At 42.9% G+C, this 12,223-nt stretch overlaps 1 protein-coding gene across 1 annotated transcript in view; it reads left to right on the forward strand.

The window, feature by feature from the left end:
* Positions 1 to 767: 767 nt before the first annotated feature.
* Positions 768 to 12,223, forward strand: part of MCTP2 (multiple C2 and transmembrane domain containing 2) — a 117,755-nt gene continuing 106,299 nt past the window's right edge. The window contains exon 1 of the mRNA XM_021537921.3: positions 768 to 829. The gene's annotated coding sequence lies outside the window, so the exon portion shown is untranslated. The remainder of the gene's footprint in view (positions 830 to 12,223) is intronic.

The raw sequence follows: 12,223 nt of genomic DNA on the forward strand, positions 1-12,223 counted from the left end.
GCTCCAGGGGGATGTCCCAGGAGGATGTCCCAGGAGGATGCTCCAGGGGGATGATGAGGGGGATGCTCCAGGAGGATGCTCCAGGAGGATGCTCCAGCGGGATGATGAGGGGGATGCCCCAGGAGGATGCTCCAGCAGGATGCCCCAGGAGGATGCTCCAGCGGGATGATGAGGGGGATGCCCCAGGAGGATGTCCCAGGAGGATGCTCCAGGGGGATGATGAGGGGGATGCCCCAGGAGGATGCCCCAGGAGGATGCTCCAGGGGGATGATGAGGGGGATGCCCCAGGAGGATGCTCCAGGGGGATGATGAGGGGGATGCCCCAGGAGGATGCTCCAGCGGGATGATGAGGGGGATGCCCCAGGAGGATGCTCCAGGGGGATGATGAGGGGGATGCCCCAGGAGGATGCTCCAGGGGGATGATGAGGGGGATGCCCCAGGAGGATGCTCCAGCGGGATGATGAGGGGGATGCCCCAGGAGGATGCTCCAGGGGGATGATGAGGGGGATGCCCCAGGAGGATGCTCCAGCGGGATGATGAGGGGGATGCCCCAGGAGGATGCTCCAGCGGGATGCCCGGGGAAGCGGCGCGCAGCGGATGCCGGCGGGGCGGGTTGCGGCGGCCCCGCAGTTCGGGGGCGGGCGGGCAGCGGAGCGCGCAGGGAGGCGCCGGCGGCGGCACCGCCCCGGCAGGCGGGAGGGGACGGGGACGGGGACGGGGACGGGCGGCGGTGACAGCGGCGACAGCCACACGTGCCCGGCCGGGAGCGGCGGCGGAGCGAGTCCCATGGGCGGCGGCGGGCGCGGCGCGGCCCCGGCCCGGCCGGCAGGTGAAGGCAGCCGGGGAGCGCGCCTGGGCAGGGCAGCCCGGCGGCTCCGGGGAGGCTGGTTCTGTATCGGGGAGGCTGGTTCTGTATCGGGGAGGCTGGTTCTGTGTTCGGGGAGGCTGGTTCTGTGTTCGGGGAGGCTGGTTCTGTGTTCGGGGAGGCTGGTTCTGTATCGGGGAGGCTGGTTCTGTGTTCGGGGAGGCTGGTTCTGTATGGGGGAGGGTGGTTCTGTATTCGGGGAGGGTGGTTCTCTATTCGGGATTTTTTCTTGTTGTTTGTTTCTTTGCCCGTTTTCTGCCAGCTCGGTCGCTCTCGCTGTTCCGCCGCTGGTGCTTCCCCAGGCACCCCGCAGAACGAACTTTGCCGTGGGAGGCTCGGGGTTACTTCGCTTTTTTTTTTTTTTTTTTTTTTTGTGATGCTGCTCCAGCGACTCGCACCTTGTGTGGATAGTTCTTCTTGTTGCTGTTGATGTGAGAAAATGATGCTGCGGAATTTCTCTCCGTCCTCAGCCACCTCTCACTGAACAGACGCATCCCCACGTGCACTTGCTGACTGAAATTGAGTTGGTTGGCTGTGGACTTTGACTAAATAAATAAGCCACTTAATAGTAACATTAAAACAATCCCTAAACTAAAAACAAACAACAAAGTGGAACATTCACACAAGTGCATTGACATAGCGGAGTTGTTTTAAGGGTAACTTTGAGGGAAATGTATTGCATAAGGCATAGTTTGTTGCTTCTGTGTTTTTTTTTTTTTCTTTTTGTTTTTGGTGGGGTTTCTTTTGTTGGTTGTTTTTTGATTTTTTTTTTTTAATAGCTGTTCATAAGATTGTAATGAGAAACAGTGTGAATTTTCATTGATATCCTCCTAGCACAGCTATGGCAACTGGCAGGGATCCATTTGGTGCCCTTAGTTTTATGGCAGTCAGTTGCTCAGAGCACACTGAAAGCTGAATTGCTGCTATGTGGCATTAAGAAAATAGAAGTTCTCACCTGGCTATCTTACTATTAGGTTACTGTGATTAAACTGTAGAATTTGTCATGTATTTTGTAGTAATTCTCAGAAATTATACTGGTGAGCGAGTCAATTTAACTGTCAAGATGAATGAGTGTGTTTGAGTAATAATCTTGTTTGATTTCTTGCTGCTGCTCAATGCCATCATAAAATAGCTTATCACAAAGCAAATAAACTTGCATGTGCTGTAGCCTGACGACGGATTCAGTATGTGTATTTTCACTTTGCTGTACCCGTGGAGGGAAAAAATCAAAAATGATGCAGAGAGGAAAACATAATTTTATTTCTTAACAATTCTGTACTTTAAAAAAATAAGAATGGTAAATCTTGTGCAGTTTAGACAGGTTTAACTTTGATTATATTAAAGGAGCTGTGGGATAGTTTGTAGATGTGTGGGTTTAAGGTGTCAATTATAAACAAGGGCATGAGGAGAGGCACCGCTGTCATTGACAGGAAGGTGGGTGTCTGAACAGCCCAGGGATTCCTGTAATCATCCCCTCCTGGGACAGTGCATGGGGCTGTACCAGTGCTAGAAGTGTTGCTTACCATGTCATTCAAGGTAATTAGAACCATTACTGGCTCAATGTCACTAATTTCACAGCTTTTTTTTTTTTTTTTTCCCAATGTCTTTTGCATTTGGTAATGTAAGCAGCTGTTTTTGGGCCAACTGCACCTCTTATTTGAGCAGATGATTCTTTTAAAAATCTACCTGCTCAGGCAAGGAACACTCCTGAGGAGAACAGGGGGTGCACCTGGTATGTTGAAGTTCACTGGGATTTGGTGGAGCTGGAGTCAGGTTGTGTGTGTGGCTGGAGTGGGTTTGGGACAGGGGATAAACCTCACCCCAGAAGTTTTTGGTTGCTCCCACTGACATTTTCAGGCAATACTGAGTGTCTGCTTCTCCTCCTTTAGTCTACACTGTGCACATTTGCCCATCTTTAATTTCTCACAGACAGCAGAAGGTTGACATGAGGCCCCCACCAGTGGCTGTCAAATTCAGGCAGGATGTGTGTAACAACTTGTGCTGTCACTTCATTGTGAGAATTTTGAGTTTTTACTGCTTTGTTCATCCATCACCGGTACCATGAGCTAATTCTAGTGTATGAGGTTTTGAATTCCAGTCTCCCAAAGTTGGGGTCTCATCACCTGGGGTCCCTCTGCCTGGGCAGGGGGACAGGGAAGCTTTACCTCAGCAGAGGAAAGCAAAGCATGCCAAGTATGCTCTGCATTTCCTCTGTGTTGTTTCCACCCTTGAGTGGAAAATTGCTCCCGATTTCCTCAGATTTGGAGGATTTACATTGGCACTCTTCCCACATTCCCGTTTTACTTCCAGTTGTACTTATTAGATAACATGCTTGCATAGGAGCTTGTTTATAAGACAAAGAACATTTTTTCTTCAATCTATTCCTATTTAACTTAAGCAGTTAAATGTTTCCTGGGTCCAAGGGATCTGTTTCCTAAGGCTTAACTGGTCCCTCCAGGATTGTGAGGATGTTGGAACCACGAGTGCCTTGAACTCTGATTTTAAATCACATACCAGTGTAACAGCTGATCCTGAGTGCACCTCTGTTTCCTGAGATGTTGGATGCTGTAAAATCACTATAGAACCAGATGGAATATTCCTATTTGGACAATTTACATGTCTCAATATCAAGGCTTTTTTTGTATATCCCACTGTAATCCACATAAGGTTTTCTGTGATCCACATAAGAATTAAATCCCCATTGTCTTCTGTGTGAGAGTTCTAATGAGAACCAAAAGTGATAAGAGAAACTGGGCCACGTCTACCATGTTAGATCAAATGATGATCACCTTTTTAGATACCTGGCAATTTCTGCCTGGGGAAATTAGCCTGGGTGTAACTACAGGTTCACCAGCATAGCCAGGGAGTGGGTTGGTTGCTGCGTGGGCAGATGGTTTTGGTCCAATTTAGGGATCAGTAGTAAGGAAGAAAGGAGACTTTGTTTCTGTTAGGTGTTCTTCATCTTCCTTGGGTATTTGGTATCTTGTGAGCTGCAAGGCACTGTGGATGTGCAATCTGTCTGTCCTGTCCTGAGGATGTCACCTCCTGAGGCACATTTGACTTTTGGCAGCCCTGTGGCCTCATGCCTCGCTGTGCCAGGGTAAACACTTGCAGGAATATAATTGTATTTTTAATAACTCATCAAAAACCTACTCTGGAGTGATATAAAGGAGGGTCATGTTCTATTTTTTTATTTAATATTTAGGGATTACAAATTTTTCTTAATCAAAACCTTCAGTCCTTTAAACAGCTACACAGCTAGAGGTAATTTTCAAACCCTTTAAACTATTCTTTCAACTTAGAAATTACTTCGTAAAATATTTGTAAAGACTGTAGAAAATTACATGTTAATTACCTTTTCTTGAAACATTCCTAGATGGTTTTGAACTTAGGTTGTTTTGCAATACATTATATATTAAGACAAATCAATTATCTTGGAGGGAAGAAAAAAACCTGTGGTGTGTGCCAGTTCAGATGTTTGAATGGTGTAACATAAACCAGATTCCTTGAATGAACCTCTCTTTCAATTAAGAGAGATCATTAGAGAGGAGAATGCAGAAGTGAGAACAATCTGAGTGATGTGGAGTAAACAGAGAACAATTATTTATAATTTCACATAATTCAATATGTTAAAGAGGTAAGAATAAATGAGCAAGATTCAAAGATGTTTTATTCCTAAGATCCTCTTAAAAAAAAAAAATTCCTCCATAGCTAAATTATGCTTTTACTTTTTTTTAACACAAGCATAATTTATCTGTGGAGTTCATACTCCAATATCTTCCTGTTAAAGATACAAATGAATTTTAAAAATTGTTTGTTAAATTAAGAGAGAAAATGCCAGGGGCTCTTAATCACAAAGATGCAGGTACAATTTTTAGTTGAAGCGGCTCCTAAACAGATTCCTGGAAACAAGGATTATTTTGCAGGCAGAATCATGGCATGATTTGGTGACCTTACAGTCTTCCCCTGAGCATCTGTTTTTGGTCAGAGTTAGAGGCAGAGATTATTGGGCTAAGTGGATATTTGGAGTGATGTGGTTCCCTTGTGTCCTGTGCATGATGGAAATTTGGATGGGTTTTCCTGGGATCACTGCTGTTTTGTCTGGAATAATTTCAAACAGGTGAACATTAGATGCAACTTCAATTTCCACACTTGGGGGAAAAAGCCTCATGTAAATAGTATGCTGTGTTTCCTTAAGTTTTGATTAACTGGCTATTCATAAATGTAATCTGTAAAGAACACAGATGGAGCTGACCTTTTGCAAGGCTACACTTCTGCTGCAAAGCTCCATTGTGAAATAATTGGATTATTGTGGGAAAATCTGGAGCATGTAATAATTTTAGTTTTGATTTCTATTTTTTTTAAAATGCACACTACTTGCCTAAGGAGACTTTTGGTTCTTTCCTTCACATAGGCAACCTGTTGACCTTCAGGCATTTCTTTAACCCTTGCTCTGATTCTTTCACTGCCTCCTGTCAAACCCTAGGTGGGGACTGATGGGGACAAATTGTGTCTGTGCTTTCCTATTGACTTGTGAGGAAAACAGACCCCGGAGCTCAGAGGCTTCAAGTCTGCCTGTGGAACTGAAGCTGGATTCCAGTGTGATCATGTAGGTGTCCAACCCCTCCTGCCACCAGAGAGGATCCTCATGCTGGGCAGGTTGGATGTACTCTGTGACCACTTCTGGCCTTTAAGGAGAGCCTCTTGGTAACAATTTCTGCTGGTTTTTAGTTCAAACTAATTAATTTGCTTGCTTGCCCCAGGTGTTTTGGGCAGTGTGTGGTGCAAGGCAGGGTGCAGTGACCTGGGGAAGATTTTTCCTCCTGCATGGTGGGTGCCTGGTTCCTGTGTATTTACACAGATGCTCCTTCACTGGCTTGTTTTCACTTTCCCACAAAAACAGCTTGCTAAAATGTGAGCTAAATACTAGCGTAGCTTTTGAGATCTTTGTTTGGTTTTGTTGGCCTTTTGGGATAGGGAGAAATAAAGGGAGTTCTTATTCATATCCTTCCTTTCTGGGAAGCACTTGTACCCTTGGCAATTCTTCCTGTTGCCCACTCCTAGAACTGTAGATGACTGTGGAGTATATTTTGCTTTACTGGAAACTTTAAGTTTGGGAGAATTTCACTGTTTTGGGAATTCTTGGAATTGTATTGCTTTACTGCCTTGAGATCAGAGTTTAGAAATAAAACAGTACTGCTTTGCGTAACACCAAAAATTAAGACACAGAAGCAGCTCTATCTCTTTAAGATTTATGAGTGTCCACTTTAATTTTCTCCTCCCAAACAGATAAGCCCTGCTCTAGAAGTTAAGTTGTTAGGCAGGACAGGGTATATAATCTATATTGTTTGATAATCTTTTAATGGGGGTGAATGGAAATGAGGGGGCCATGCTAATTTATTTGAGCAGGCATTCGTCTGTGTTGCCATTGATGTGGAGGTGGTGATGATCAGGAGCTGTCAGCGAGGATGGGGCAGTCTCTCTCTCAGCTCACTTTATCACGGTTGTGAAGGTTCTTTTTTTTTAAAGTCTGACTCATTTGGGTTTAAGTGAGGAGAGATTAAGAGCTCAGTTCTTTGAAATTTTATTGGATGCAGGTTCCCCTTGAAGTAAATTCTTATTGAACCTAATGGTTTTGACAATTTCAAATAAAAATATCCAAATGAATGAACATAACTCATCCCCTTGTCGCTGCTTCCCTCGGTTTGAAGAGGAGTGTTTTTTTTGCTGTCTTCCCTCATGGGAAACATCTGCAGATCCAAATGGCAGATCATTAATGCTCATTCAATAACAGGCTTTGTTCCCAGTTTCTTCGACTTGGAAACAATTAACTGGAGAGTTTTGTTTTGTCTTGTTTTCCTTTTTGAATGCAAACATCTAATTCCAGTTATATATTCTAGTGGGTTTTGTAGAAGTCCTGCTATTTGGGATTGCTTGTAATTATTTTAGAATAAATGCTCCCTACTCAAATTCAAATAGTGGGAATGGTGCCTTTGTGGTTGTGGTGCGATTTTAATTTATTTTATTGTATAAGTGGCTGAATTTTCTTCAATTCTGTAAAACTGTAAGATACAAATCTCACTACAGGCATTCAGGAAGGCTTCTTGTTCCATTCCTCCCATTCAGCAAATGCTTCACAGTAGCATTTAACAAATAATCTCTCTGGTCTTTGATAGTAAGCAAACGAAAGCTGATCCGACATTCACCTACTTGGATGCAAAAGTTGTTTGAAGCAGAAAACCTGCAGATCTGCTCAGCTGACTGGGAGCATTTTGTATTTCAAAACACTTGCCAGATTGGTGACTCCTGTCCATACCTGCTAGATGGAGGAACTGGAATGTGAATAGCTCTTAAATCCATTTTAAAAAATATTACTACAACTTTAAAGGGTTTATTGACACCTGCTGAAAAACTCTGGATTTGAGCTTTATGTGATTTTAATCCATGAGCCAAACCAGGAAATGGTATAATTATGACAGCTGAATTAAATACCTTTTAGTCAGTATTCACCAGAACTAAACATCCATGATTATAAATGCAGTGTTTTGTTGGTTAATTAGGGGCTAAGTAGTCATAATTTGTGCACTTAACATTTACTTTGAGAATAGGTGAATGGGGCAAATAATGAAATAATGACAAGTGGTCAGCTTGATCTGTTCTAAACTATCCTTCCTGGAGCTATGTGTGCATGAAAGGAGGATGAAACACAAAACAAAAAACCCCACTGTGGTAGCAGTGGGGCAGCCAATGTGGTTGGGCAGCAAGAGCTGTAAATATGATTAAGGGAAGGTATTTAAAGTTTAGCAATCTAACCCACTCTGCTTATGGCAAATATGCCTCAGATAAATCAGGCCCTAATAGTTTTTTAAGGACTGCACAATGTGTCTGCAGGTTTTCATGGAGCAGGTTTGTCATACTGAATCATAGAAAAACTGAAAGTGAATTTTAAATTGCTTCATCAGGTGTCATCCTAGCTCAGCAGTGACAATATTCTGTTTTGTGGAGCTTTTCTGATTCACTTCCAGGAACCAGAATTAACAAAGCCAGGCTTTGCTATAGCTGAGGTTCTCTGAACTTCTGCAAGTAAAATCCTGAACAGGTTACTTATTATTCGCCCCAGCAGAGTATTTCTATGCTTTAATTTTTGCCCCTTTTATTCAAGCTTAAAATAGTTACTGAAATCATAGTTGGTGGTTTTCTTATGGTGTTGCTGCTGCCTGTATTTAGGGACTTCATCTTTAGCAAACCAAAACCCTTTGGCAGACTTTGAAAGTGCCATAGTATAATTGCCAGTCCATGTTGAGTTAATTTTACAAATGTTACCTGATCTTCTCAGTGAGAAAGCAATGCTGTAACAGAAACTGGAGACAAGGTGCAGGTTTGGAGTGCCAGGAGGCTCAAAACTCAGATGGTGAATGGAAAGAGAAACCTCAATGCTGGCATTTAGAGATATGTGCTGGCACATGTTCAGTCCTTACAGTTGGAAAGAAAGGAAGTTTAAAGGAGATTCTTTGGGTTTGTGTGCTGAACACTTTGCTGTCATGACTTCAAGGGAGCAATGTGACTGGTTTTGATGTATTGCAATGGCTTCTTCATATTTAAAGTACTAAATTATTGTCCAGAGTGAGACCCTCAAACACTTCTCCAAGATATTCCTAAGGGCTTTCTCTGTCTGTGCCCCTTCCAGCTTTCTCACTGTGATGCCCAACTCTAGATATTTAAGTGCTGTTATTTTCTGTAGGGAGGCTTGTGGCTCTGTCAGAAAATCAGGGTTACTACTGATGCAATTCCCTCATTCAGTGCCATGCTGCAACACACCAAACTCTTTTCTTTAGAGTTCTTCAGCCTCCTCCCTTTGGGAATTAAAAGACTGCAAAGCACTGGTTCACTTTACCCCTGGATACACTGAAGCTCTGAGTCTGGCTTGTGCCATGTTACTGTTGGAAAGAGGAGCATGCTGTAGTAAGGAGAGAAAAAAAAATGAAAAGGAAAACCAGTAGGTTTTTGTCCTTCTCAAGTTGTCATCAGGGCATTTTTATGAATCAAAAGTGTTCTGTTTGGGTTATTTTGGAAAAATGTTAAATAAAGAATCACGCAGAGCTTTTAATAGACCTCTCCTCTATAGTCACTGAAATTTGATAAGAAGTGACAGTAATAGTAGTTATTTAGGGAGAAATGCTGGCACATGGACAAGTAATTTGCGTATAGTCACAAGCTGCTTTTATTGAAATATATGATTTAAGTGCTAGTAAAAGGCATGAGTTGATTTGGCCTCCAGTGGAAATGAGTCTCCGATTTCCTTCCTAGGTTTGTTTTCCCTGAGAGTTCTGGAAAGGGAGGATCTATTTCTGTGCACCTCTTGTTATAAAAATAAACCTTTTGTTATGAGGGAGGTGAGCAGGGGCTGAAAGGAGAGAGTGAGGAGGAAGGAGGCTGCAGGGCTGGATTCCACCAGAGCTCCTCTGGCAGGGACCAGCTCCCTCAGCATGTCTGTACCTGCTTCCGTCCTGGTTTTGTGCTGTCCCTCATGTGAGTTCAGTGACTTCAGAGCTCTTTTTATCTCATCCTTACTCTGCTTGTGCCTACACCTCTCCTTCCCCTTGCTGCTCACCAGCTTTCCCTCTCCCCCTGCTCCTCCAGGTGCCCTGCTCCAGGTGCCAGGGATCTTCTGATGGGATTGGGAACACGGAGACAAATGATAAACCAGATTCAGTCAGTGGGAAGAAGTGTCCCAGTTGCTGGTGGGATCTCAGCAGATGGCACAGTGCTTTCCAGGAGAAGGATCTGCCCCTGCAGGATCTTCCTTGGAGTCTGGTTTGAGGTGCACGTCATCAGTGCAGGAAGCAGATCTGTCTGCTCAGGTGTCCTTGGAGAGCTCTGCTGCCCAGCAGATGTTGTTTGCACATATATAAACATATGTACATATGTAAAGATCATATCTGATTGCCCCATTCTGGTACAATCCCACAAATTCGACTGAAAAAGTTGAAAGGGCATTTTTTTGCTTACACAGGTACAATTGTAAGTCACAATATTTTGAAGGAAGCTCAAAGACTGGAAGGAACTTGTGAAATATGTTTGTAAAAATACACCCAAACACTTCCTCCTTCATTTCCTCTATACATACTCATCATTTTTCTTCTGTTTTAGAAAAGACAGAAGCAAAATGAAAGCAATACTTTCATAAGCTGGAGGCAGGTGCACCGTATTTTCTCAGTAACTTTCACTATCAGATGCTATTTTAAGATGCTTGTAGCAGCTGGTTGTTCTCTTATTTCTCATAGTTACTGTCTGCTCATAAATGTTGAGAAAAAAGCCCTCCAGATTGTGCAAAAGAGCCTCTAAGGAGTTAAAGTGTCCCTGTTCCTCTGTTGCTGCTAAGTGGAGGAGGATGTGTGCTTGTTTCATGTGTTTGTGAAAGATGAAGCTCATCACATTTGAGCCAATTAAAAATCAAAAAGCTGAGCATAGGATCTAAAAACCCATGAGTCTGTGAAAAAACCCCAAACCCAACCAAAAACAACAAACCCCAAACCTAAAATAGAAAATATTACTTTAGATGCCCTTATTATCTGCACGTAACAAATAGGCTTTTCTTTAAACTTTGTATTTACCCTTGGTGTTACTTCTGCAGAGACTGTAGATTTCTTTCATCCCACATCAAGAATATAAAGCTGGTTTGTTTTGGTTATCTTGTTTCCATTGAAGCATGTAAAATTGTTATTTGTGAAGCACTTGTTGTAGTTTGGCTGACAGCAACAGGTCGCGTCTCTATTTTATTTTATTTTATCTATTTAAGTTGAGTATCCTGATACTCTCTGCAAATGGATCTGTTACAAAAGAGCAACAGAAGAGCAGGATCTTTATCCACAGACTGGCATAATTTGAAGCCCTGCAGGGAAGCTTAAGCTCAGTGGGAAGATTTGGAAGCTGCCCAAGCCATGACCCTGCTTTAGCAACAAATCACCTGTGCAGTGAAGATTTTACCTGCACTGCATCAGTGCACTCCCTGTGATGCTTGCTAGTGCTAAAAATAATTCTAACTGATTTCCCATGGGTAATTAGCCTGTGCAGAATCAGATTGAGATTAGACTCCTTTTTTTTCTGGTGCCTTATCAAATGTAAGTCCAGGTATTTGCCACATGCTGCAGGGGGAAAAGGCTGTCTCAGTTCATCCACATTGTGCTGTGGGGAATTCCGTGTCCCTTGCTGCCTTCTGGGATCACACCCAGCTCTGCCTTCCACTTTGGACTCGGCTTTTTTTGCAAAGGAGGCACAATGCTTGCTTGAAGGTGTTGATGATCCAAGGAGCATCCTGCCCCCTGGTAAAGTATTCCCTGTTCTTTTAATAACTTGCTGCTGGGTTTGGAATGCTCCAGGGCAAACTGGTATTTCTGAACAAAGGATTACTTTATTTGGATGATATTTTCTGATCTCTCTGGCTGTTGGTGCTTGGCAGAAAGCATTACCAGATAAGGGACTGAAATAAGTCATTGCAAAGAGGGAAGTGTTGGTTTCTTTAGAAAATGTCATTCCATTCCTAGTAATGGTTTATCTTTGGCTGAGTTTGAGCTAAAATGATATTAAAATCCTGGGGTAATTGGTATGTTCTGTTATAGAAGCTCATGCAGTGGTTGTTCAGGCAGCAGAGAGCTATTCCCTGATATTTTCCTTTCTCTCCCAGGGAGGAATGGTTTCATTTATGACTCCCAGAGCCAGAAGACTTGATATATAGCAAAAAAGATAAAAGAAGAATATGAAAAAAGGTCCTCAGTCCCTTTTCTCCCTGCTCCCTTATCACCTTGTCAGCCTTGTTTCTCAGTGCACTGAATTCAGACATTATAAACCTAATGGAGGTTATAAACTCATATTAGAACTGTCCATAGCCAAATATTGTATTGCATAAGAGAAATGTAATTATCTTTTTCTTGTGATTTGTACAATGTCTCATGCATTAGGTTTTAAGTCAGTGAATGTGCCAGACAGGCAGAGACTGGGGTGAATATCTTATTCCAGGACAGCCAGAATCAATAGAGGTTTTACACTGAGGGAGTTCCATTCATTCCTTCCAATTTGAACTTATACTAATATGCATTCAAGTGAGGAGCACCTTCCTGGCAGCCTCTGATGCATGTGTTGGTAATTTCAGCTGCCATGGATTTAAGTGTTTATTAGCATTTTAGTTGTAGCTGAAAACACACTGTTTTCAAATTTAGAGGTGGCTGGCATGCACACTGACCCAAAGTTTTCACCTTCATTGGATAAACAAATGAGTACAAGGATTAATAGATGTAATTAATCTAGAGCTGTAATAGTGCTGGCATGGTGCTCAGATGTGTTTTTGTCATCTTGGCTGAC

Source organism: Lonchura striata, chromosome 11, assembly GCF_046129695.1.
Source record: "Lonchura striata isolate bLonStr1 chromosome 11, bLonStr1.mat, whole genome shotgun sequence".
Classification (NCBI taxonomy): domain Eukaryota; kingdom Metazoa; phylum Chordata; class Aves; order Passeriformes; family Estrildidae; genus Lonchura; species Lonchura striata.